Raw genomic sequence first — 25,290 nt, forward strand, 5'->3', positions numbered from 1 at the left:
ACTGGGGTGAGGCGAAACATCATTGTGAGGGGCTGATGTTGTAGCACAGCAGGCTAACACCCTGGCCTGAAGCACCAGCATCCCATATAGGCGCTGGTTCAAGACCCGGCTGCTCTACTTCCAATCCAGCTCTCTGCTATAGCCTGGGAAAGCAGTAGAAGATGGCCCAAGTCCTCGGGCCCCTGTACTCATTTGGGAGACCCAGAGGAAGCTCCTGGCTCCTGGCTTTGGATCGGTGCAACTCTGGCTATTGCGGCCAACTTGGGAGTGAACCATTGGATGGAAGATCTCTTTCTCTCTCTCTCTCTCTCTCTCTCTCTCTCTCTCTCTCTCTCTCTGCCTCTCCTCTCTCTGTGTAACTCTGACTTTCAAATAATCCCTTAAAAAAATAAAAAAAGAAAAATCATTGTTGTTTTGATTTGCATCTCTCTGTATTATCTATCTATCAATCATCTATCTGTCTATTGATGTCTATTTACCTATCTATCCATCCATCAGTTATCTATCATTATAAACTATAGGTATTGTAGATATTTTCATGTTAAAAATAAATTAACCTTTATTAGGAATGTTTGGAATATAATATACACTTTTAACCACCTGCTAATGTTTAGTGGCCAGGACCTTCTTGAGTTGTCAGGACAACACTGAAAATGTTGCTTTGTAGACTCAACAAATTTGACTGGCTGCTTCTCAGAGTCACAGGAACAGATCAGAAGACATTTTAGCCCTGTTTTCCAAAATAATCTATAGGGTCTTCTATTGTCCTATATAAGTTAATTTTTTTATCTTCATAAAGAAACTCACAAGTAACTAGTTGTGGTATGATGAACATTTGACCAAGGCTTAAAAGTCACCAAACTGGGGCTAGAGCTGTGGAGTAGAAGCTGTGGAGTAGACTTGGCCTGCAGTGTCGGCATCCCTTATGGGTGCTGGAATCCTGGCTGTTCGTCTTCTGGTCCAGCTCCCTGCTAATGTACCTGGGAAAGCAGCAGATGATAGCCCAAGTGCTTGGGCCCCTGCACACACATGGGAGACCTGAATTAAGCTCCTGGCTCCTGGCTTTGGCCTGGGGCAGCCCCAACCGTTGCAACCATTTGGGGCGTGAACCAGCAGGTGGAAGGTTCCTCTCTCTCTCTTTCTCTCTCTCTCTCTCTTTAAAATAAATAAGTAAACCTTTGAAATAAAAAGAAGGTTCACCAACTTTGGCCCAAGTAATCATTCCCAATTTTATCTCAATTGTATTAAGTTTATCAGGATGCTGTCTTCTTGTCATGGATCAGCACTTTTGCTGGTGTATTTTCTATTCCATCAGATATTTTAAATAATGACATCTGTGGCTATGCTGATAATGACAACTGATGAGGCTAAAACGGGACCATTGTCAGCTATGCAGCAACCCCATGAGTTAGTGTGAAATCAATCACCTGAGCAATATGGCCGGTGCCGCAGCTCAATAGGCTAATCCTCCACTTGTGGCGCCGGCACCCCGGGTTCTAGTCCCGGTTGGGGCGCCAGATTCTGTCCTGGTTGCACCTCTTCCAGGCCAGCTCTCTGCTATGGCCTGGGAGTGCAGTGGAGGATGGCCCAAGTGCTTGGGCCCTGCACCCGCATGGGAGACCAGGATAAGTACCTGGCTCCTGCCTTTGGATCAGCGTGGTGTGCTGGGCGCGGTGCGCCGGGCGCAGCGTGCCGGCCGCGGCGGCCATTGGAGGGTGAACCAACGGCAAAGGAAGACCTTTCTCTCTGTCTCTCACTGTCCACTCTGCCTGTAAAAAAAAAAAAAAAAAAAAAAATCAATCAGCTGAGCAATACAATGGTAAACATAACCTTTGAAAAGTAAATTGGGTCTGACTGTACATTCTGTATGAGAGTGCAGGCTGTTCAAAACTTGAACTTAGGATTGGGCACTGTGGTGGAGTGGGGACTCCCACATCTTGTGTTAGAGTTCTTGGTCCTAGTCCTGGCTACTTTACTTCCAATCGATTTTCCTGTTAATGCACGTGGGAAACAACAGAAGATGGCCCAAGTACATGAGTTCCTGCCACCCATGTGGGAGACCCAGGTGGAGTTCCTGGCTCCTGGCTTTGGCCTGGCCCAGCCCCTGCTGTTGCAGCCATGTAGGGAGTAAACCAGTAGATGGAAGATCTCTTTCATTTTTCTCTCTTTCACTCTGTATTTCAAATAAATCTTAAAAAAAAAAACACTAGTTAAGTTAGAGGCTTATTTAAAAAAATAGACTTAAACTTAACAAAGCTGAGGATTATCTGTGCATATAGGACATGTCGCTTCCCTTTCCCACAGTGTCCTCAAAATCCTTCCCTCCAATGTCTTCCAAATTCAGAACTGTACCCCCTGTCACTCTAACACTCCCTGCCTCGTGGAGTACAGGGTCATTATCAAGAGGGGCAGTAGTGGTGAAGAGTTTGAGCATTTGTCTTAATTGCAGAGATGGGGAGGATTTTGACATCTCCATTTATGCTGCACTTGTGAGTTAGCCCTGTAACAGCCCTGGAGTGGACAATCTTGATGACAAACAGGATAATTAAATTATGAACAAAGTGTGGAGTCCAAACATAACGATAAGACAAGTGCTTACATTAAATAAATCCTACCTAAAAGAGATGGTGAGGGCTCCTGTTGCTGATGTATCAGTCCCGGAATGAGGCAATGGATTTCCTGCAGACAACGAGAATGAAGGCATCTTCCACCTGTCGACCTGTCCTGTTACAGAAGGCTCTGTCTAGGGGCACCGTGGAGTGTGGAGTGACATCCAATGAACCTGTAATAGCTAGGTGCCCAGGATAGCTTACCTAAAATCTGCTTGAGAATACCCATTTTAGGCAATTTCATTGGTTAGGACTCTTGTTGCAAGTGAAACAAACCCAACTGAGATTAAGCCTAAACATGGATTTATCATAAGGAATCATAAGGAATGGTGGATTGTCCTTTGGAAATTGTGAGCCACAAGGCAGTTGGGGCTCAGGAACTACATGGGGTCAGAGACTAGAACATCCGCAGCTTCTCTGTCTCATTTCCCTGCCTTTTGGTCTTGTGTCTGTGCTCTCTGATCTTTCTCCTTTTTATTTTCTTCTCAACAATACATCTGTTCTCAATCCTCCAATCTATATGGTCTGAAACATGGTCATAGGGAGCTCCTAAAATTTTTAAAATTTTCTACATATTTATTTTCATTTTATTTGAAAAGCAGAAAGAAACAGAGACAGAGGTGGAGAAAGATCTTCCACTCACGGGTTTATTCCCCAAATGCCTGCAACAGCCAAGGCTGAACCAGGCTGAAGCTTGGAGCTGAGAACTCAGCCTGGGTCTCCCACATGGGTGGCAGGGACTCAAGTATTTGAGCCATCACCAATTGCCTCCCAATGTGCACATGAGCAGAAAGTTGGATCTGAAACACAGTAACCAAGACTCAAATCAGGCATGTTGGATATGGTATGCAGGCTTCCCATGTAGCAACTTAATTACTGCAACAAATGCCTGACCCCTACATTTTATATAGTACAACCTCTGACACCAAAGAGAGCCTGGCTCCACTCTTTCCTCATATTACCCAAAAATCTGTGAGCTGACATTGTTTACATCAGCTTGAGGCAGGTGCCTTCCCTGGAATCAACTATAGACAGCAGACAAGGTCACAAGGTTAACCTGGAAGCCTGGAAGCCTGGAAGCAGGCAGCAGGAGCAGGGGTCTCTCCTAGAAGGTCAATGTGATAGTCAGATATTCCCATGAGTGTCCAGTGGACCGGCAAACCTAACATTTTGATGTATTTTTTTTTTTTTGCATTCCTTAATCTACATCTGAGTCTGGAGAAATTTACCATGTTCGTGGATTTCAGCACTGAATATTGGAAGTGCAATTCTCCCCCAAATGAATTTGTTGATTACATTCAGGCAAGAATGTCAGGCAACAACACTTACTGAGAATATATTACATTTGACCCTACTCTTCTCCTTTTATTTTCAGTGTTCTGCTATTTCAGTATCCCTGTACACTCTGTTATTTCTGAATATGGAAATACTGGCATTTTCATTGATATAATACTGCTGTTTTGGTCCTCAAAGAATCTGAAACCTGAATTGCTTTTTATTGAGATTGCACATAGAGTTTATTAAACACTAAAGTTTCAAATTGAACAAAGATAGGCTTATTTAATTTAAAAATAATTTAGGGTGTTTGGCACAGCAGTTAAATTGCCACTTGGAGAGGGGCAGCATTGTGGTGTAGTGGATAAAGCTCCACCTGCAATGCCAGTGTCTCATATGTGAGTTGGGTCTTGTTCTGGCTGCTCCACTTCTGATCCAACTCCCTGTAATGGCCTGGGAAAAGCAATGTCAGAGTTAGAGAGACAGAAGGAGAGACAGAGAGTTATTCTGTTTGCTGGTTCACTCTCCAGATGACCACAACAACCAGAGCTGAGCCAAGCCAAAGCCTGGAGCCAGGAGCTCTTTCTGGGTTTCCCATGTGTGTGTCAGGGGTTCAAGCACTTGAGCCATCTTCTGCTGCTTTTCTCAAGCCATTAGCAAGGAGCTGGATCAGAAGTGGAGCAGATGGGACAGGAAGCAGAACCAACATGGGATGCCTGTGTTGCACACAGCAACTTTATCCACTACACCACAACACTGGCTCAATAAATAAATCCTTAAAAACACACACACACACACACACCACTCAGAACACCTGCACCATATTGGGGTGCCTGGTTCAAGTTCTGGCTTCTCTATTTCCATTCCAGCTTCCTGCTAATGTGCATTCTGGGAAGCAGCAGGTGATAGCTCAAATAGTTGGATCCCTGTCACCCATGTGGGAAACCAGAATGGAGCTATAGGCTTCTAGCTTTGGCCTGATCAAGTCCTGGCTGTTGTAGGCATTTTGGGAGTGAACCAGGGAATCTGGTGGATAATGGAAGATCTCCCCCCCCCCTTTTTTTTTTTAAAGATTTTATTATTTATTTTAAAGGCAGAATTACAGAGAGAGGCAGAGTGAGAGTGAGAGAGAGAGAGAGAGAGAGAGAGAGATCTTCCATCTGCTGGCTGACACTCCAAATGTCCACAGGGGCTGGGGCTGGGCCAGGGCAAACTCAGGAGCCCAGAACTCCATCTGCGTCTCTCATGTGAATAGCAGGGGTCCAAGTACTTGGGCCATCTTCCTTTGCCTTCTCAGGTGCATTAGCAGGGAGTTAGATCAGAAATGGAACAGCTGGAACTTGAACTAATGCTCATTTGGGATGTCCACGTTGCAAGTAGTGGCTTAACCCACTGAGTCACAGTGCCAGCCCTTCTCTCTCCCCTTAAAACAAAGTGAAAATAAAAAATTTATAAGTAAAAATAAATTTTCCATGCTTTCACATTTCTACACTTTCTTAAAGAGTGAGAAGATAACAAGCAACAAAGCAAGGCTTCTGATGCAATAATAATGCTTACTCTAGTGCAAAGAATTTTCAAACATGCAGTTAATGAATATGACAGAATTGAAATTGACTCAGGGAACTGATCAGTCCCCGTGTACACATCATGAAAATGAAGAAGACCAACAAAAGAAGAATGACTTTCGGGTGCAAAACACACTGCTTGTCATCAGTCTTGCCTTTCCCCTAGAATTGTGGAAGAAAATCTCAAAGCTATTCAAAAAAAGTGGGATTGTTTAAAGATAGATATTTTTTTAAAGATTTATTTTTATTTATTTGAAAGAGTTACACAGAGAGAGAAGGGGAGAGAGAGAGAGAGAGAGAGAGAGGTCTTCCATCCGATGGTTCACTCCCCAATTGGCTGCAATGGCTGGAGCTGCGCCAATTAGAAGCCAGGAGCCAGGAACCAGGAGCTTCCTCTGGGTCTCCCAAATGGGTGACCCATTTGGAAGCTCCTGGTTCCTGGCTTTGGATCGGTGCAGCTCCGACCATTGCAGCCATCTGGGCAGTGAACCAGCACATGGAAGACCTCTCTCTCTCACTCTTTCTCTCTCTCTCTGCTTCTCCTTCTCTCTCTGTGTAACTATGACTTTCAAGTAAAATAAATAAATCTTAAAAAAAAACAAAGCAAAACAAAAAATATCAGCATTATTTCATGTTCAGTGTTTCACAATTAAACTTCTATATTTGTCTACTGTTCCAAGCTGATTATTTTAAATTTATTTATTTGTTTGAGAGGCAGATAGATGTTAGATAAATAGATGATATAGATAGATAGGATATAGATAGATAGAAGATAGATAGAGAAAGAGACAGTGTTCATTTCACCAAATGCCTGCAACAGCCAAGACTGGGCTGAGGCCAAAGCCAAGAGCCAAGAATTCAATCCAGGTCTCCCACGTGGGAGGCCTGGACTCAACCATTTGAGCTATCACTGCTGTGTCATAGGGTTCACATCAGCAGGTAGATTCAGGAACTGGAGCTGGGTGTTAAACCTAGGCACTCTGAAAATGGGACATTGGTGTCTTAGCAAGTGTCTTAACTATTAGGTCCAATGTCCCTGATTGTTTTTTTAAAATATTTATTTATTTATTTGAAAGTCAGAGTTACACAGAGATAAAAGGAGAGGCAGAGAGAAAGAGAGGTCTTCTATCTGATGGTTCGCTCCCCAATTGGCCGCAACAGCTAGAGCTGTGCTGATCTGAAGCCAGGAGCCAGGAGCTTCCTCCGGGTCTCCCATGCGGGTGCAGGAGTCCAAGGACTTGGGCCATCTTCTACTGCTTTTCCAGGCCATAGCAGAGAGCTGGATTGGAAGTGGAGCAGCCGGGTCTCGAGCCGACGCCCATATGGGATGCTGGCCAGGGCATTAACCTGCTGTGCCACAGTGCCGGCCTCTCCCTGATTGTTTTTAATGTATTTAATTTTAATTCATTTTATTTGCTAATAGTTTGCAATAGAATTATATGCCTAATGTTGATCATGTTACTTGTTCTATGGTTTTAGTTTTTTGTGTTTGAAATATATTTAAACATGTAGTTTGACTTTTTAAAAACATCGGAATCACTAGTAGTTGGTAAAATTCTGATTGTGCTAGGATTCAGCTGGGGAAGCAGAGCCAGTAGGATATATAGATTTGTTTATTTAGATGTGATTGATTTATGTGTTTGTGGGAGTTGGCTGAGGAAGCCCAAAGTCCACACAGCCAGCTGTCAGGAAGGGGTGATCACAGCAGGCTGGAGTCTCATGGGCACAGCCCAAAGCTTGTTTTTCACAAGCACTCTGGATGAAAGATCCAGAAGGAAGGGAGAGCAAGAGTGGACTCATCTGCTGTGCAGAATCTCTGCCCTCAGGCAAGTCTTAAGCTCTGTTTAAAAACAAAATTTTAAATTTATAAGTTTTAGATTGACAGAAAAATTTCCACAGCAGTACAGAGAGTTCCTACATCTTCTCATACTCATTTTTTCTTATGCCACATTTGTTGCAGTTAATAAATGAATATTTTAGGCCGGCGCCGTGGCTTAACAGGCTAATCCTCCACCTGCGGCGCCTGCACCCCGGGTTCTAGTCCCGGTTGGGGCGCCGGATTCTGTCTCGGTTGCTTCTGTTCCAGTCCAGCTCTCTGCTGTGGCCCGGGAAGGCAGTGGAGGATGGCCCAGGTCCTTGGGCCCTGCACCCGCATGGGAGACCAGGAGGAAGCACCTGGTTCCTGGCTTCAGATCGGTGCAGCGCGCTGGCCGTGGCAGCCATTTGGGGGGTGAACCAACAGAAAAGGAAGACCTTTCTCTTTGTCTCTCTCTCTCTCTCACTGTCTAACTCTGCCTGTCAAAAAATAAATAAGTAAATAAATAAATGAATATTTTTGGGCAGGCATTGTGGCGCAGCCGAGAAGGCGGCTGCTTAGGGCACCTGCATCTCCTAACAAGTCCTGGCTTCTCCGTGCTTCTGATCCAGCTTCCTGCTAAAGCTCCTGGAGGCAGCAGATGATGGTCCAAGTACTTGGGTTTTGAGATCAAGATGTAGTTCCTAGCTTTTGGCTTTGGCCTGGCCTCATCCTGGCTGTTGCAGCCATTTTGAGAGTAAACCAGGAAATGGTTTCCTTGTTTTTGATGACCTTGTTGATTTTGAGGGAGTACTTCAGACATTTTTGAGAATGTCCCTTTTTTGGGATTTGTCTGATGTTTTTCTCATGACCAGACTAGGGTTATGGGTTTGGGACAGATGACCACAGAGGTGAAATACTATCTTCATCACATCACATCAAGGGCACATTCTCTCTCTCTCTCTCTCTTTTTTTTAGAAAACTTTTATTTACTAAATATAAATTTTGAAAGTACAACTTTTGGATTATAGCAGTTTTTCCCCCACAACCACCCTCCCACCCACAAACCATCCCATCTCCTACTTCCTCTCCCATCCCATTCTTCATTAAGATTCATTTTTAATTAGCTTTATATACAGAAGATCAATTTAGTATATACTAAGTAAAGATTTCAACAGTTTGCACCCACATAGACACACAAAGTATAAAGTACTGTTTAAAGACTAGGGTGGTTACTGGCGCCATAAACTAGAGTGTCAATTTGTTGGGTCAACAACAGGAGCCACTGTGCACTTGCTCCTCATGTGGGATCTCTGTCCTTAATGTGCTGCACATTTTGATTTAATGCTATAACTAGTACTCAAACAGTATGTTTCACTTTGTGTTTCTATGTGGGTGCAAACTGTTGAAATCTAAAACTAAATTGATCTTCTGTATATAAAGAGAATTGAAAATGAATCTTGATGCAAATGGAAGGGGAGAGGGAGCGGGAGAGGGGAGGGTTGCGGGTGGGAGGGAAGTTATGGGAGGGGGAAGCCATTGTAATCCATGAGCTGTACACTGGAAATTTATATTCATTAAATAAAAGTTAAAAAAAAAAGACTTGTTTTACTGTTAATTCTCATAGTACAACACATTAAAGGCCAGAGATCCTACATGGGGAGTAAGTGCACAGTGACTCCTGTTGTTGTTTTAACAACTGACACTCTTATTTATGACGTCAGTAATCACAAGGGCACATACTCTCAATGTGACCTCTCAGGGCTGGTAATGACCTTGCACATTGGGCTGCGGCTGTGTTGGTCAGGTTCCTTCTGTAAGGTTACTCCCTTCTCCCTCCTCTTTTTGGACTGTACTCTTTGGAATGAAGTCACTGTGTGTAGCCCTCAGTTAAGGAGTGAGCAGATAAGCTCTGTCTCCTTGAGGGTGGGGTGTCTACATCAATTATTTACATTTCTTTTGCACAAGAAATCTGCCTGTTTATTTACTTACTTATTTTAAATGTTTATTTATTTGAAAATGAAAGAGAGAGAGAGAGAGAGAGAGAGAGATTGATCTTCTGTCTACTGGTTCATTTCCCAAATGCCTGCTGCAGGTGGGGCTGGGTCAGGCTGAAGCCAAGAGACAGGAACTCCATCTGGGTTTCCTGTGTGGGCTGTAGGAACTCAAGAACTTCAGCCATCATTTGCTGCTTCCCAGATGTGTTAGCAGGAAGCTGGATCAGAAGCAGAGTAACTGTGACTCAAACCAGCACTCCGATATGGGATGCAGATGTCCCAAATGGCAACCTACCTGCTGTGCCACAACACTCACCCGTCCTCCATTTTTTTATTTATAAATAGACTCACAAATATATATATATATTTTTTTGACAAGCAGAGTGGACAGTGAGAGAGAGAGAGACAGAGAGAAAGGTCTTCCTTTTGCCGTTGATTCACCCTCCATGGCTGCCGCGGTAGCGCGCTGCGGCCGGCGCACCGCGCTGTTCCGATGGCAGGAGCCAGGTGCTTATCCTGGTCTCCCATGGGCTGCAGAGCCCAAACACTTGGGCCATCCTCCACTGCACTCCCTGGCCACAGCAGAGAGCTGGCCTGGAAGAGGGGCAAACGGGACAGGATCGGTGCCCCGACCGGGACTAGAACCCGGTGTGCCGGCGCCGCAAGGCGGAGGATTAGCCTGTTGAGCCACGGCGCCGGCGTCTCACAAATATTTATTTGACAGGGTGGTTTATAATTCAGTACTATTTTACTTATTTACTTATTTATTTTTGCTTGACTCATTCCAACTTTGGCCACTGGGGACTCTTTCAGTTGGCTTCTGTGTCTCTTTTTTTAAATTTTTATTTACCTATTTATTTTTTTTGACAGGCAGAGTGGACAGTGAGAGAGAGAGAAAGACAGAGAGAAAGGTCTTCCTTTGCTGTTGGTTCACCGCCCAATGGCCACCGCGGCTGGCGCACTGCGGCCATCGCATCACGCTGATCCAAAGGCAGGAGCCAGGTGCTTCTCCTGGTCTCCCATGCGGGTGCAGGGCCCAAGGGTTTGGGCCATCCTCCACTGCACTCCCGGGCCACAGCAGAGAGCTGTCCTGGAAGAGGGGCACAACCGGGATAGAATCCGGTGCCCCAACCAGGACTAGAACCTGGTGTGCCAGCACAGGCGGAGGATTAACCTATTGAGCTGTGGTTTCGGCCCTTCTGTGTCTCTTTGACATGCGCCTATCATGGTGTGTGTGTGTGTGTGTGGTGTGTTTGCTTCCTTACTTTCTGCACATGTCATGCTCAAGCCTAGAACTGGCTATTTCTCCAAGGAGCTCTGGTTCCTTTTATTGGAGAATGATGTTAGAAGTCAAGTTCTGGGGGCTAGGTGTGCTTGTTGCTACAGGGATGTCATAGCTTCCAGCCCTCTCAGTGATACAGAGAGGAAATATGTGTATACACTAACCTGTATATAGGCACATATCCATAAATATTTCTATATGTAAACATTTGTATCTATATTAAGCTAGAAATGCATTCATTCATATTGATGTCTCCAGCTGTGATCCATTATCACACGAATAATTGCCTCCCCTTCTCCCCTAAGCCTTCTTTTTGTTCCCATTGTTTTCTTAATTTTTGAGGTAAGCGGGAGAGAGTTCCCACCTACTGGTTCACTCCTCTAAAAGGTCTGTGATAGCCAGGTAGGACAAAGCCAGCAGCTGGTACCTCAATCCAGGGACCTAACTGCTTGAGCCATCACCTGCTTTTTCCTAGGGTACACATTAGAGGGAAACGAATTGACAGCAGAACCCTGTCACCCATATGGGAGACTCGGTTGCAGTTGTTGCTTTTAAATATTTATTTATTTTCTGGGGCTTGCATCATGGCGCAGCAGGTAATCCTCTACCTGTGGCACCAGCTTCCCATATGGGTGCCAGTTTGAGTCCCAGCTGCTCTACTTCTAATCCAGCTCTCTGCTATGGCCTGGGAAAGCAGTAGAAGATGGCCCAAGTCCTTGGGCCCCTGCACATGCATGGGAGACTAGGAAGAAGCTCCTAGCTCCTGGCTTCAGATCAGCTCAGCTCCTACCATTGCGGCCATTTGGGGAGTAAACTAACAGAAGGAAGACTTCTCTCTGTCTCTTCCTCTCACTGTCTGTAACTCTACCTCTCAGAAAAATAAATAAATATTTATTTATTTGAAATACAGAGTGACAGAGAGAGAGAGAGATCTTCCGTTCTCTGATTCACTCCCTTCAATGACTACAACAACCAGACCTGGGCCAGACTGACACCAGGAAGCAGCAATCACATTCTGGTCTACCATGTGAGTGGCAGGGACCCAAGCACTTGCCCCATCTGCTGCTTTCCCTGGCACATTAGCAAGGAACTGGCTCAGAAGCACAGCAGCTCAGACTTGAATGAGCACTCTGGTATGGGATGCCAGTGCCACCAGCAGCTCCTTAACCCACTGACTCACAACACTAGCCCCAAAATGTCATTGGTTTTGAAACTACTTTGCTGGGGATTTTGTTTATTTGCATAGAAACGCTTCACATTCCTTTGCTATCTATGTCCTAAAATTGCTAAACTAAGCCATTCTGGGGGCTGTGGGAATATGAAATCTGCAGGATTCTGCATCTGGGTTATGTTTATTGTGTGCATGTAAACATTTTACCAGGATATAAAAATACAAGCATGGGGCTCGCTGACTTATTCACCCTTGTATTTCCAGTGACTCCAGCTGGGCATGGTGCAGAGTGGGCACCCAACAAATACATGTTAGGGGCTGACGCTGTGGTGTAGCAGGTTAACGCCCTGGCCTGAAGTGCCAGCATCCCATATGGGCGCCAGTTCGAGATCCAGTTGCTCTACTTCCAATCCAGTTCTCTGCTATAGCCTAGGAAAGCAGTAGGAGGTGGCCCAAGTCCTTGGGCCCCTGCACCCACTTGGGAGACCCGGAGGAAGCTCCTGGCTCCTGGCTTCGGATCGGCGCAGCTCTGGCTGTTGCAGCCAGTTGGGGAGTGAAACAGTGGATGGAAGACCTCTCTCTCTCTCTGAAACAGTGGATGGAAGACCTCTCTCTCTCTCTCTCTGTCTTTCTGCCTCTCCTCTCTCTGTGTAACTCTGACTTTTAAATAAATAAATAACTCTTTTAAAAAAAACTTGAAAAAGGAAAATGTAATTCTGTGTGCCAGGTGACTGAATAAATGATGTTGGACTTTGAGTAGCAAACTAGATGGATTTCAACTGTAATCAATTGGTAGTAAAACTGCTGACATTATAAAAAAAACCAAATACATGTTGAATGAACAGATGCAACATGGGGTACATTTCTATACGAGTCCCTGTGTGTGGTATATAACTGTGTGGATAGTTAGTTTTTCTTAATGTTTATTTACTTACTTTCATCTACTTGAAAGGCAGAATGGGAGAAAGCAGGAGAAAGACCGTCTATCTGCTGGTTCATTCTCCAAATGCCTTTAGCAGCCAGGCCTGGGCCAGGCCATAGCCAGGAGCTCAGAACTCCTTCTGGGTCTTTCTTTCTTTTCTTTTTAATTTATTTGACAGATAGAGTTAGACAGTGAGAGAGAGAGAAAGAGAGAAAGGTCTTCCTTCCGCTGGTTCACCCCCCAAAATGGCCGCCACGGCCAGAGCTATGTCATACTTCTTCCTGGTCCCCCATGTGGGTGCAGGGGCCCAAGCACTTGGGCCATCCTCTACTACCTTCCCGGGCCGCAGCAGAGAACTGGACTAGAAGAGGAGCAACTGGGACAGAATCCGGTGCCCATATGGGATGTTGGCGCCGCAGGCGGAGGATTAACCAAGCGAGCCATGGCGCTGGCCTCTCCTTCTGGGTCCTTCATTTGAGTAACAGCAGTTCAAGTACTTGAGCCATCACCTGCTGCCTCCCAGAATGCATTAATAGAGGCTGAATGGGAAGCAAATAACCAGAATTTAAACTGGTGCTCAGAGATGGGATGCAGGTGTCCCAAGCAGTGGGACATGGGGCTTACTTCAGCAAATGTATGCATGCATGGATGTGTGTGTGTGTGTGTGTTGGACAAAAATAGAGTACACCCAAAATAGCCACAAGGGACTGCTTTAGCAACTTATTAACCATCAATACAAAATATGTTCAGAAAAAATGTGGGAAATCCACATTTGTCGCAGGATGGAAGGAAGCAAACCTATACCTTCCATTGTGGGTTGAATGGTGACTCCCCAAACAATATGTCTATCCCCTAGGACCCTAGATAGGGTCCTATCTAGGAAGAGAGTCTTTGTTGGTGTGATTAAGTTAAGAATCTTGTGAAGAGATGATCCTAGATTATCTGAGTGCCACAGGATCCTGCCCCAAATTAAAGGGATGAGTTTCCTTAGAGAGGAGGAGAGGTGGGGGTTAATGTGCAGGGGATTGGGCAGCTAGGGACATCTACATCTGATATTGGAATGCAGAGTTTGAGTCCCAGCTACTCTGCTTCGAATCCAGCTTCCTGCTAATGCACCTGGTAGCCAGAGGATCATGACTCAAGTGCTTGGGTTCCTGATACTTGTGTGGGAGACTCAGATGGAGTTCCTGGTTCCTGGCTACTACCTGGACCAGCCCTGGCTGTTGTGGGCACTTGGGGAATGAACCAGCAGACAGAAAATATCTCTCTCATATCTCCCTCTCTCCCTCTCTCTCTTTTTTCTCTGTCACTTTGCTTTTCAAATTAATTAATTAATTAACTTTAAAAAGAAAGCAAGATAAAAGAGGAGGAGTGGGAGGAGAAGGAGGAGGAGGAGGCAACATGATCAGAGTGGCAGAAACACCACGGTAGAAGATGCAGCCAAGGAAGCCAATGAGTGCTGGCAGCCACCAGAAGTTGGAGGAGGTGTGGAAGGATTCTCTCCTGGAGCCTTCGGAGGGAGCCAGGCACTGCTGAAATCTTGGTTTTAGACTTCTGACCTTCAGAGCTGCGAGAGAAGGAATTCCTGTTGTACTAAATCATCCAGTTTGTGGCAATTGATTATGACAGCCCAGGAAGCTACTCTACCTATCGTGAAATACGCTCCAACTCCTGGCCCATTTGCCCAGGGCTGTGCGTGTATCCTGTAGGCCCCCTGCACCCCCAACATTCCACCTTGACTGCCAGTCTGAGACTGTGTCCAACAGCACAGCAAATATTTGCAGGGAGTGGAGCAAACAAGCAGGGGGCTGGCGGAGGAGCCTGGTTAGGAGGTCCAGGCTGGGTCCAGAGGTCTGGGATCTGACAGATTCACTGGGCTCCTGGAAGTATTCTGGAAACAAAGCTGTGCTTAGGTTTCTGGGGGCCACCAGGGAGCCAGGCAGGAAAAAGCTGTCCTCTCGTTGCTTGTAAGCTGGTCCCTCTCCAGGCACGATCCTGATCAAGGGCCAGCCCTGCAGGGGCAGCCTGGAGGTGCCTGGTGGGTACCAAGGGGCGAGGGTGCTGCTGTCTACTCCTTGGCAAGCTGCAGCTCATCTCACGGCGTGGCATTCAAACAGCCTGCCCGGCTCTTTCACTGGTTTCCTACCCTAGTTGCTTTTCCTTTCCTGCTGGCTTGGCTCTATGGTCTTCCATGCCTCACAGCTTGGGTACCAGCCAGCTCTGCTTTCCTTGAATAACTGGTGAGCACAACTGGGCCAGGCAGGATTCATCATCAGATCATAAAAGGTTCTTTCCAGCGTCTCGAAGGATCTCCAAACAGGTCACTTACTCTTTATAAAGGAATAAATGGTAACTCCACAGTGGAGAAGCTTGGTGGATTCTGCTTTAACCAAATGATAAACACATCGCAATAACAGAACAAAATTGACCTTGTGTGCTCCTGATTCGATGCACTGAGAAAGATACAATGTCACTTCTGGGGCAAATAACTAGCACACTTCCAGAACGAGAGAGAGGTGTGAGGGCATGTTCCAGACAAAAAGAGACTGAAGCCCCCACGACCACTAAACACAGCACATTGATTACAAGGGATCATGGCCCTTGATAGGACATCACTGGGACAATCAGGGAAATTTGAACATGGATTGTATGTTAGGTAATAGTGTCATACACATGTTAAGTTTTCTCCAGGTTCATCGCATAAGACAGTGTCCTTATTTTTGGGAAATGCCAATAAAAGTTTTTAGGGGAAAGGGGACACAAGATGTGGAGGATCTCTCCAGGGCACTTTGCAGACTGAGGGAAGTCCCTAAACCAAGGGTATGCAAAGCTCCATAGCTCTGCCTAGAAATGCAGATTATCTGGCTGGGAAAACCTGTTGGATCATGGGAAAACTCACCCTAAGAAGGGACTACCACTACTAGTATTACAGTCTGTGTCACAGCCATGAGTCTCTGGCCATTCTGCCTGACTGCTGCTCCCTTGCAGCAAGTTCAATAAATCTAACTCAGCCCATTCTATCCGAGTGCGCTCATGAATTCTTTAACCACACATGAAACTGGTCTCAATTGGTAGTTTCCCACAACACAAGAAAGTGGTTCAATAATGAGATCTATCTATGATCATCATCTATCTATTGTCTATTTATCAAATGTTAAACAAGTGGTGAATCAATAGTGGGACACTTGGTGAAGGGTACTTGTAGTGGACTTCATTGTACTCGCACAATTGTTTCTATGTTTAAATATTTTTCCAAATAAAGTTTTTAAAATACCGTATGGGGGCCGACGCTGTGGCATAGTGGGTAAAGCCGCTGCCTGCAGTGCCAGCATCCCATATGGGCACTGGTTTGAGTCTTGGCTGCTCCACTTCCAATCCAGCTCTCTGCTATGGCCTGGGAAAGCAGTAGAAGATGGCTCAAGTCCTTGGGCCCCTGCACCCACTTGGGAGGCCTGGAGGAAGCTCCTGGCTTCAGATCAGCACAACTTGGCCCACTGCGGCCAAATGGGGAGTGTCTGTTCTCCCCCTTTCTCCCTAAAATCAGGGCATAGATTTCCATTTTCTAAAGAAAATTTATATTGGTAGAGGTGTCCACCTCTCCCATATCACGAAGAAGAGATCAACCCAGAGATAACTCTGTCACATGAGACTAACAAACCTAACTAAATAACCCTTCTCTTCCATTGGTTTCCCCCATATAATTACCTTCCCACAATTTATAGCACTTAGAAGCGCATAATCTCCCTCTTTTTTTTTCCTCTCCTATGAAGCTAGAGATGTGAGACTTTAACCATTTAACAAGACCTCGCTGACCGAATCTAAGAAAAATTAAAGAAAAATGTTTCCTCCCCATGACATGTTCATCACTCAGTGTATTCTTGGCCTCCCCTTCTGTCCCTTTGTCCACTCACATCCTTCTGTCTGCAATTCACTCCTCAACCCAACTCTGCCAGGAGAAATTCAACCAAACTTCACCTCATACAGCAAATGCCAGCTCCTCTGGGAAGGGTCCTGACCCTATGACTCTTGTGATCTTTCCTCTTGATTTATGTCTCTTTTTCAAAAAAACTATTAATTGATTTATTTGAAAAGCAGAGTAATGGAGAGGGAGAGAGAGAATAAGAGAGCTCTTTCACCCACTGGTTCACTCCCTCAAATGCCTGCCAGAGCAGAAGTTGGGCCAGGCCGAAGCCTGGAGCCAGGAACTCCATTCAGGTCTCCCGTGTGGGTGGCAAGAAGCCAATATTTGTACGGTCATCCACTACCTCTCAGGAGCATCAGCAAGAAGCTGGCTAGAAAGCACAGAGCAGCCGGAACTTGAACCAGGCTCTCCAATAATGGATGTGGGAGTCCCAAGCAATGACTTGACTCACTGGGCCACAACGCCCACTCATGATTTTTGTCTTTTTCAAAATATTTGTCCTGGGGCTGGCACCATGGTGCACTGAGTTAATACTCTGCCTGTGGCGCCAGCATCCCATGTGGGCGCCGGTTCTAATCCTGGTTGCTCCTTTTCCAGTCCAGCTCTCTGCTGTGGCCTGGGAAGGCAGTGGAGGATGGCCCAAGTGCTTGGGCCCCTGCACCTGCATGGGAGACCAGGAAGAAGCTCCTGGTTCCTGGCTTCGGGTTGGTGCAGCTCCAGCCGTTGTGGCCACTTGGGGAGTGAACCAACGGAAGGAAGACCCCCCCCCCCCCGACTGTAACTCTACCTGTCAAATAAATAAATGAAGATCTTAAAAAAATATATTTGTCCTATCCTACTTCATATCCTTATAATTTGTGTGTGTGTCTGGTTATCCACCTTGGTTTCATCCCAGGGGAAGTCAGTGGGCTGGAGGATGGTATTTTACTCCCTGCCTATTCCCTGCAGGACCCGACACTATTCTGGGCCTGTAATAGATGTCAGAATGCTTGTTCAGATGGAGCAGATTGAATGATTTCCTTCATGCTGTTCACTTTGTTCTATATCTCTGTAATCTGCAGGGGGAAAAAAAAGCCATATAGTATTTTTTAAAAAGATTTATTTATTTATTTATTTGAAAGAGTTACACAGAGAGAGGAGAGGGAGAGAGAGGGAGAGAGAGAGAGGGAGGGAGAGAGAGAGAGAGAGAGAGAGAGAGAGAGAGGTCTTCCATCTGCTGGCTCACTCCCCAATCCCTTATGAGATGCTGGGACTGCAGGCATCAGCTTCACCCGCTGCATCACAGCGCCAGCCCCCAAAGTGACTTCTTAACCACGAAGCCAAATGCTCGCCTCATTTTTTAAAAAAGATTTATTTATTCACTTGAAAGTCAGAGTTACACAGAGAGAGAAGGAAAGGCGAGAGAGAGAGAGAGAGAGAGAGAGGGAGAGAGAGAGAGAGAGAGAGAGAGAGATCTTCCATCTGCTGGTTCACTCCCCAGTTGGTTGCAATGGCTGGAGTTGTGCTGAGCTGAAGCCAGGAACTTCTTCCGGGTCTCCCACGCAGGTGCAGGGGCCCAAGGATTTGGGCCATTTTTTTACTGCTTCCCTAGGCCATAGCAGAGAGCTGGATTGGAAGTGGAGCAGCCGGGACTTGAACTGGCACCCATATGAGATGCTGGCACTTCAGCCAGTGGCTTTACCCCCTACGTCACAGCGCCAGTCCCACCAAGTGACTTCTTAACCACTAAGCCAAATGCCCGCTCATTTTGTTTTGTTTTTAAATAAAGCAGAACAAATGCACACACAAAGTGCCTGTGTGTACATAGCTTGATGAATTTTCACAAAGTAAGCAGCCCAGATAATTGCACCTAGGTCAAGAAACAGAGGATCACCAGCGGGCTTCTCTGAAGGCTGCCCTCCAGCCTCCCCAGCTCTGTCCTCTGCAGGACACCCTCCTAGAGCACCCACTTCACAAAACCGTGGAGAGCCTGGCTTGGACTACAAAGCTGCTGCCCAGGTAGAGCCCACATGTCCTAGGTTTGGAAACGGCTCCTAGAAGTCTTGTAGTCTCTGTGGTCGGAAGTAAAACTAGACGATGCTTTGCCCCCAGTCTGAGGCTCGGCACCAGGAGCTGGCTTGGCTGGGGTTCCCCGGGGAGCAGCTGGCATTTCCTGTATCTGAGGTCTGTGGAACACGTGGTAGCAGCTCCAGGGCTCAGGAAGCCCTGTTGGTCAGTTCCAGCCTGGGCATGTGGCCCTCCCTCCCTGGCAGGAGTAACATGAAGAGGTATTTTTGGAAGGTGCAGGAATTCTGTAGCCATTTGGAAAATGCCTGCTCATAGGCTGGGCTGGGTTTTCATTTTAAAATGATGATGTGGCTGAGGGGCCTGACCTGGCCAGTTTTCTGGGATCTAGGAGTGGGGACAGTGAGGAGGCATGCTTATTTTCTGATTTAAATTGTCCCATCATTTTCTTTTTGTCCTGAACTCCTCTGTCCCACAAGCTTCCGGAGATCTGTGAGGTGTTCCCTGCAGCTCATTGGCTCCTGGATGCTGCTTGCAGGTAAGTGCTTCACCTTGGCCCAGATTAGCCAGGGTTTGGGGATCCCTTTCAGTGGAGTAAAAGTTTAATCCTCAATTCTCCATTTTGAGTCCTGGGCTCTGGAGCAATCCCCAAGAGTCTCCCTGCCCTTCCTGCAGGACCCCAAGTGACCCAAGGGTCCTGTTCTCTTCCCTGAGTCCCTCTCTGCCCTGCCCTGGTGGCCCGTATGGGCAGCTGCAGCATTTATCACCTGTCCATCCATGCAACCAGTGCCAGGCCCTGAGCTGGCAACAGCACGGAGGGTCAGACACACATGGCTCTCTTCTGCTGTCACCATCTCTGCCCTTGAGAGCTTCCTTTTGACCGCAGTTTTCCAGGTGCCTCCACAGCCATGTCCACACCCTCTGAAAGGCAAAGGGGGCCCTTGCTCTTGCACCCTCATTTTCAGCTCCCTTGGGCTGGGACAGGGAATAAAAACCGTCAGATCTGGCATGATTCTCTTCCCCAATTTTCCCCTTTTGAGGGCCTCCCTCTCCCTGCCATTCCCCACCTCCACTACCACCCTCTTTCCATGCCAGCTCCCGGAATGCAGGTGCTGCAAGGGAGATCTACTGCATTTTCTTTTCCTATCCAAAGCAAAGGAGTCCTAGCAACTCCTCCTCCCCCAGAAACAAAAAGTGCTAGAGGGCAATGGTGCCTTTTCAGTTCTCTTCAAAGCTGGCCTGTTCATAGGGGGGTTGCACACAGAGACTTGCCTTCCAGGAGGGCAGATGGCTGTAATATGGAGTCCTCACTTACTCTCTGCCAGGCCTTTTCCCCTCGAGGAGATGAAAGTGTGCAGAGGTTGGCCTGGAGGGGCTTCCGGGCTCTCACTGCCATGCCAGCAAGCTCTTGTTCATTTCCTTTCTCCTTAAGCCTTCAAGGGCTGCCCAGGCTGTTTGGAAGAAACAGGCTCTGAGCCTTTTGAATTCCCTCTTGAACAGAGGCAAAGCTGTCTACACTCTCAGGTGAGGTTATCTGAACCTGAGCTGATCACCTAGAAGAGATAAGGCTGGGGAGGGAAGACTATACAGGGAGTGATCAGAATAATAGGCTTGTTATTATTAGTATTTTATGTATTTGGAATGCAGAGAGAGAGAGATTGATTTCAATCTTCCTTTTGCTGGTTTTTTCCCCAAATGCCTGCAATGGGTAGGCCCGAGTCAGGCTGGGTCCAGGAGCCAGGAACTCCATTTGGGTCTACCATATGAGTTGCAGAGACCCAAGTACTTGAGCCATCACCTGCTGTACCTGAGGGTATGCATTAGCAGGATACCAGATCAGAAATGGAGCTAGGACTCTCGAACCCAGGCACTTCTATTGAATGTGGGTGTCCCAAGAGGCATCTTACACACAGCGACAAACACCTGCCTGAATATGAGGCTTATCAAATTATACAAAGGGCAGGCGCCACAGCTCAATAGGCTAATCCTCCGCCTGCAGCGCTGGCACATGGGGTTCTAGTCCCGGTCGGGGTGCCGGATTCTGTCCCAGTTGCCCCTCTTCCAGTCCAGCTCTCTGCTGTGGCCCGGGAGTGCAGTGGAGGATGGCCCAAACCCTTGGGCCCTGCACCCGCATGGGAGACCAGGAGAAGCACCTGGCTCCTGGCTTCGGATCAGTGCGGTGCGCCAGCCACAGTGTGCTGGCCGCAGCGGCCATTGGGGGGTGAACCAACGGAAAAGGAAGACCTTTCTCTCTGTCTCTCTCTCTCTCACTGTCCACTCTGCCTGTCAAAAAAAATTATACAAAGAAATGCAAATATTGTGTGAATTATACATTTATATATGAAAAGTGAATATTGCAGGAAAATTTTTTTTTTAAATGTACTTATCTGGGGGCTGGTGCTGTGGTGTAGTGGATAAAGCCGCCGCCTGCAATGCTGGTATCCCATATGGGTGCCAGTTTGAGTCTCAGCTGCTCTACTTCCGATCCAGCTCTCTGCTATGGCCTGGGAAAGCAGTAGAAGATGGCCAAAGTTCTTGGGCCCCTTCACTTGCATGGGAGACCTGGAAGAAGCTCCTGGCTCCAGATAGACCCAGCTTTGGCCGTTGTGGCCATTTGGGGAGTGAACTAGCAGATAGAAGACCTTTCTCTCTCTCTCTCTCTTTCTGCCTCTGTCTCTCTGTAACTCTTTCAAATAATAAATAAGTAAATCTTTTAAAAATGTATTTATTCATTTCAAATATGTAAATTTGAGCACACTGTAAAAATTTCAAAAGGTATGAAAGAGTATATAATGAAAAGAAGTCTCATTCTCACTACTGTGCCCAAGTTCTTCATTTTTCTGCCCAGAGACAGCTACTGCTAACCAATTTATTATGCCTCCTTCTAGAGATTGAAAATACCAAGCATGTGTGTATGTGTGTACTTTTCAAAAATACAAATGAGTGTATTAAATACATGGTTTTAAAATTTGATCCTTTCACTTAAGAGTATATTTTGGAGCCTTTTTTGTTCTTTTTCTCTTTTTTGTTTTTAATTGATGTAGACTATTTGCACATATTTATGGGAGTACAGTATGATAACTGGATACCTGAATACAATGTGTGATGATGAAATCAGGGTCATTAGCATTTCCCTCTTCTCAAACATTTATCATTTCCATGTGTTGGGAACTTTAGGCTCTTGTAGTTATTCTGAAATGTCATAAATTATCGTAGACTAAAGTGACTCTACACCAGAGCTAATTGCTTCTATCTAACTATATTTTGGATGAGTCCTTTTTTTTTAATTTGTTTTATTTGAAAGGCAGAGTTACAGAGAGAGTGAGAGACAGAGAGACAGAGAGAGAGAGAGAGAGAGAGGAGAGGCAGAGATCCTAAATCCACTGGTTCACTCCCCAAATGGCTGCAACCATTGGGACTGAGCTGATCCAAAGCCAGGAACCAGGAGCTTCACCTGGGTCTCCCACATGAGACCCAAGCACGTGAACCATCCTCCACTGCCTTCCCAGGCCAGCAGCAGGGAACTGGATCAGAAATGGAGCAGCGGGGACTCCAACCCATGTCCATATGTGATGCTGGCCTCATAAGCAGTGATTCAACCACCCACGCCACAGTGCTGGCCCAGAGTCTCTCTTCTTATTAGGTTTGGGTGTGTATTTAGAAATCAAGAACGGCTTGTTCCCAAATGGCCCTGATCTTTGCTTCAGATCAAGCTGTTCCTTGCTTCTGGCTCCAAGGCTGGACAGTGCCAACCACAGCCAGCGTTTTGGCCCTGCGTCACCGAAAGCCATCTTCCTCAGTGACATATACTGCCACATGATAGATTTTTCTGAAGGGATTTGCGTTGCTGTTCTCACTGAATTCTCATGTCTGGAATTTGTTCTTGCCATTTAATAAGTGCGAGAAGGACAAGTGCCAGGCTTCTCACCTGGTCTCAAGTATTTACTCAATTTTTTTTCCCCAGGTTTGATAGGTGGGTGAAAGATTTTCTTGGCAGTGCGGGGTGGGGGTGTCATTTCAGAGATCTGCATTGCTGCTTTGTGGAGAGAGGCTGGCAGGGGCTGTGTACCGGCAGTGGTGTCTGTAGTGGTGTCTACATTATTCAGGTTACAGTGAGCTCTCTTTTGCAGGGGGTTTGAAATGTAGGAAGTAGTGAGGACTTGACCCTCACTGTTAAAATACTGGTGAAATGACTTTGAGGACTGTCCTTGGGTGTACAGTAGCCTTGCAGCGGGTTTTTCTCTTCCCCGCTCCGCTCCCTGCTAACTCTTCTCGTTTTCTTTGGATGAGCTTTATAATCTGACTAGTCCACTCTGCTGCCCATCACCAGCTTGGAGGAAGCCAAATCATCTTCATTTGATTTAAAATTTCCAAAAAGAACTATCACGATAGGTATTTCTTTAAAGTTCCTCAGGTCATATTGCTTACAAGATTTTGACAAGAGACTAAAGATAAAAATAAAGGTAGATATAACACACCTTTAATCTTAGACTTAGGGCTTTCTGGGTTTATTATCTCTTGTAATCTTTTTATTTTTTTTAATAGCAGCTTTCTTGAATTGTTGCTTGACTACCTCACAAGTCACCTATTTAAAGTGTACAATTTAATTACTTTTAGTACATTCACAAAGCTGTGAAACCATCACCACAATGAATCAATTTGGAATATTTTCATCAGCTCAAAAGAAACCCCTACTCATTAGCTGTCCCTTTTTTTCTTCTTTTTCTTAAGATTTATTTTATGTATTTGAAAGAGTTACAGAGAGAGGTGGAGAAACACAGAGAGAGGTCTTCCATCTGCTGGTTCACTCCCCAGATGGCTGCAACGGCCAGAGCAGCACCCATCCAAAGCCAGGAGCCAGGAGCTTCCTCTAGGTCTCCCACGTGGGTGCAGGGGCCCAAGGACTTGGGCCATCTTCCACTGCCATCCCAGGCCATAGCAGAGAGCTGGATAGGAAGAGGAGCAGCCAGGACTAGAACTGGTGTCCATATGGGATGCTGGAGCTTCAGGCCAGGGCTTTAACCCACTGAGCCACAGCGCTGGCCCCTCCCATTTTTCTTTAATCCAGCCAGCTCAAGGAATCGACCAATCTTTCTGCCCCCATGGATTTGCCAGGAACTCCATCTGGTCTCCCACATGGGTGGCAGAGGGCCAAGTACTTGGGCCAACTTCCACTTTCTTCTGAGCTGCATTAGTGGGAAGCTGGATCATAAGCAGAGCAGCAGGCACTCAAACCAGCACTCTTATTGTGGGATGCTGGTGTTGCAAGCTACAGATTAGTCCCTTGGCCATAAAACCAGCCCTGAGTGTAGTATTTTTCAAGACTCACCTACACTGTAACATGCATTCCTTTTTATAGCTGAGTATGGATGGGCCACATTTTGCTTATCCGTTAATCAGCTGATGGACATCTAGATTTTTGCTGTTGTTTGTGACTACTTTGGTTTTTAAGAGTGATGCTGCTTTAAGCATCCCTGTAGAAGTTTTGGTGTGGACCTCTTCTTTTTACAGTAACTCTCAACTCTCCAGAGTGCATAGGACACCTCATTGTACAGAAAGCAAAACTGGTGCCAAGGTGGTTGAACAGAAATTCTGAACAGCCTTCTCCATTCCATGTTAGAAGAGTTGAAATAACTGCTTCCACCAAAGCTGGGGGTGTCTGTGCCCTCAGGCAGGAAGTGTAAAAGTGAATGATTAATTTCCAGTTGTGAATTTCCAGCCCCCTTCTCAATCTTTCTTTTCTCTTTGCCTTTTTCCCCTTTCATAGTTTTCACTTCTTTTTTTTCTTTCCCAAGTAATTGGTTCCCCAGTCCTATTATCTGGAGGGAGTCCACTATCACTCATTTACATTTTCGTGCCGAATGGAATATTGTGTGAACTTGCTGTTTGCATTTGAGAGTTTCCCAAGAGAGGAAAGTCGCTCCCCCAAAAGCCCCAAGCAGAGGGTGGTACTTGAGGCGGTGGACAGAGGAGGGGATTTCCTGGAAAAGCTTATTTTCTGGTCCTGTCCCAGGATCTCCTTGGATGGAGCCTTCTGGGAAACCCACATCCTGGGGTTGGGGGTGTGAGTATCCCCACCTGCAGCCGAGTCCCCTCCAGCTGGGCCACGCGTACAGTTGCCCCGGCAACAACCTACCCAGACAGTCAGCTGGATTGGGGGCAGCCCCCTCCCTAAGCGCGCTCTAGCTGGGCGGCGGGGGCGCAGGCGGGGCCGCGACGTCAGACCCCAGCCTCCACACGCCTCCTGGACCAGCGCAATTCCAAGCCGCACCTCCCTCTGTGGGCGGCCTGCCGCAGTCCACCAATCAGAGAGGCCGACACATCGTCCGGCCGAGCGTCTGTCAGCCAATCGCGGCACGCGTGTGATCCCCCAGCTGCCCAGGAGGCTGGCGGCCGGCGCTGAGGCGGCGACAGCGGGAGTCGCTGCTGAGGCGGCCGCGGGCGCGGGTGGCGGCTGCGCTGCTCCGCGGGGCCGGGCCGGGCTGGCAGCGGCTGGCGCTTGGTGGTGAGGGCGGGCTCCCGGGGGCGGGCGGAATGGCCCTCACCTAGAACCGTGGGAGAAGCAGCGGAACCCAGGATGCCGGCGAGGCGGCGCGGCGGCTCCTCACCCATCCCAGGTAAGGCGGACTGCGCGCTCGGAGCGTCATCCCAGCCACGCTGCCCTCTCGCCGCCGCCCACCCGGCTCCCCGGCCGGCTGCGTTCTGGCATCCCTCGGCCGCACGTCGCCTCCCTGCCCGCTCGTCTCCC

General features: G+C 47.0%; 1 protein-coding gene across 2 annotated transcripts in view; it reads left to right on the top strand.

The window, feature by feature from the left end:
• Nucleotides 1-24,985: 24,985 nt before the first annotated feature.
• Nucleotides 24,986-25,290, top strand: part of TPST1 (tyrosylprotein sulfotransferase 1) — a 144,543-nt gene continuing 144,238 nt past the window's right edge. The window contains exon 1 of one of the 2 annotated variants that reach the window (XM_062180393.1): nucleotides 24,986-25,159. The gene's annotated coding sequence lies outside the window, so the exon portion shown is untranslated. The remainder of the gene's footprint in view (nucleotides 25,160-25,290) is intronic. The other variant, XM_062180392.1, reaches the window with a different exon arrangement.

The sequence above is a fragment of the Lepus europaeus genome, chromosome 21 (assembly GCF_033115175.1).
Source record: "Lepus europaeus isolate LE1 chromosome 21, mLepTim1.pri, whole genome shotgun sequence".
NCBI classification, from domain to species: Eukaryota; Metazoa; Chordata; class Mammalia; order Lagomorpha; family Leporidae; genus Lepus; species Lepus europaeus.